Source organism: Mustela nivalis, assembly GCF_964662115.1.
Source record: "Mustela nivalis genome assembly, chromosome: 7".
NCBI classification, from domain to species: domain Eukaryota; kingdom Metazoa; phylum Chordata; class Mammalia; order Carnivora; family Mustelidae; genus Mustela; species Mustela nivalis.
This window is the reverse complement of record NC_139026.1, coordinates 93,461,168-93,463,869: the sequence shown is the minus strand read 5'-3', so window position 1 is coordinate 93,463,869 and position 2,702 is coordinate 93,461,168.

Sequence of the window (2,702 nt, the reverse complement as noted above, 5' to 3'; positions counted from 1 at the left end):
AAACTCAAACACCTGGAAGCTAAAGACCACCTTGCTTAAGAATGCTTGGATCAACCAGGAAATCAAAGAATAACTTAAACAATTCATGGAAACCAATGAAAATGAAGACACTTCAGTCCAAAACCTATGGGATACAGCAAAGGGGGTCTTAAGGAGGAAATATATAGCCATACAAGCATCCCTCAAAAAAATTGAAAAATCCAGAACACAGCAGCTGTCACTACACCTTAAAGAACTGGGGAATCAACAACAAATCAAACCAACTCCACACATAAGAAGGGAAATAATCAAGATTAGAGCAAAGATCAATGAGGTAGAAACCAAAGATACAGTAGAATGTATCAATGAAAAGAATCAATAAGATTGAAAGAATCAATAAGATCGATAAACCATTGGCCACACTAATCAAAAAGAAAAGAGAGAAAGCCCAAATTCTTAAAATTATGAATGAAAAGGGAGATCACAGCGAACGCAAGGAAGTAGAAACAATCATCAGAAGTTATTATCAACAGTTATATGCCAATAAGCTAAGCAACCTAGATGAAATGGATGCATTCCTGGAAAACTATAAACTCCCAAAATTGAACCAGGAAGAAATTGACAACCTGAATAGACTGATATCTAGTAACAAGATTGAAGCAGTGATCAAAAACCTCCCAAAAAACAAGAGCCCAGGACCTGACGGATTCCCTGGGGAATGCTACCAAAGTTTCAAAGAAGAAGTAACACCGATTCTCCTGAAGCTGTTTCAAAAAATTGAAGCAGAAGGAAAACTTCCAGACTCTTTTTATGAAGTCAGCATTACCCTGATCCACAAACCAGGCAAAGACCACACCAAAAAGGAGAATTTCAGACCAATATCAATGATGAATATGGATGCTAAGATTCTCAACAAGATCCTAGCAAACAGGATTCAACAGCACCTTAAAAAGATTTTCACCATGACCAGGTGGGATTCATCTTTGGGTTACAAGGATGGTTCAACATTTGCAAATCAATCAATGTGATAGAACAAATCAATAAGAGAAGAGGAAGAATCACATGGTCCTCTCAATTGATGCAGAAAAAGCTTTTGACAAAATCCAGCATCTGTTCCTGTTTAAAACGCTTTAAAGTAGAGGGATAAAGGGAACATTCCCAAACTTCATAAAATCTATCTATGAAAGACCCACAGCAAATATCATCCTCAATGGGAAAAAGCTTGCAGCTTTCCCATTGAGATCAGGAACATGACAAGGGTGCCCACTCTCCCAACTCTTGTTCTTCTATAGTATTAGAAGTCCTAGCTTTGTGGGATTAAGAGTCACTTATGGTTTGTCTCCCTCCCAATCCCATCTTATTTCATTTATTCTTCTCCTACCCACTTAAGCCCCCATATTGCATCACCACTTCCTCATATCAGGGAGATCATATGATAGTTGTCTTTCTCTGCCTGACTTATTTCGCTAAGCATGATATGCTCTAGTTCCATCCATGTTGTCGCAAATGGCAAGATTTCATTTCTTTTGATGGCTGCATAGTATTCCATTGTGTATATATACCACATCTTCTTGATCCATTCATCTGTTGATGGACATCTAGGTTCTTTCCATAGTTTGGCTATTGTGGACATTGCTGCTATAAACATTCGGGTGCATGGGCCCCTTTGGATCACTACGTTTGTATCTTTAGGGTAAATACCCAATAGTGCAATTTCTGGGTCATAGGGCAGTTCTATCTTCAACGTTTTGTGGAAACTCCATGCTGTTTTCCAGAGTGGTTGCACCAGCTTGCATTCCCACCAACAGTGTAGGAGGGTTCCCCTTTCTCGAGGGTTGCTGGGGGGAGGGGGGTTGGGAGAAGGGGGGTGGGGTTATGGACATTGGGGAGGGTATGTGCTTTGGTGAGTGCTATGAAGTGTGTAAACCTGTTGATTCACAGACCTGTACCCCTGGGGATAAAAATATATGTTTATAAAAAATAAAATTAAAAAAAAAAGAAGTCCTAGCAACAGGAATCAGACAACAAAGAGAAATAAAAGGTATCCAAATTGGCAATGAAGAAGTCAAACTCTCTCTCTTCGCAGAGGACATGATACTTTATATGGAAAACCCAAAAGACTCCACCCCCGAACTACTAGAACTCATAGAGCAATTCAGTAACATGGCAATATGCAAAATCAATGCATAGAAGTCAGTGGCTTTTTTATACACTAACAATGAAAATACAGAAAGGGAAATTAGAGTATCGATTCCATTTACTATAGCACCAAGAACCATAAGATACCTGGGAATAAACCTAACCAAAGAGGTAAAGTATCTGTACTCAAGGAACTACAGAAAACTCATGAAAGAAACTGAAGAAGACACAAAAAGATGGAAGACTATTCCATGCTCTTGGATTGAAAGAATAAACATTGTTAAAATGTCTATACTTCCTAGAGCAACCTATACTTTTAATGCCATTCCAATAAAAATTCCTTCAGTATTTCTCAAAGAGCTGGAGCAAATAATCCTAAAATTTTTATGGAATCAGAAGAGACCCCAAATTGCTAAGGAAATGTTGAAAACAAAAATAAAACTGGGGGCATTATGTTACGTGATTTCAAGCTTTACTACAAAGCTGTGATCACCAAGAGAGCATGGTACTGGCATAAAAACAGACACATAGACTAGTGGAAGAGAATAGAGAGTCCAGATATGGACTCTCAACTCTATGGTCAA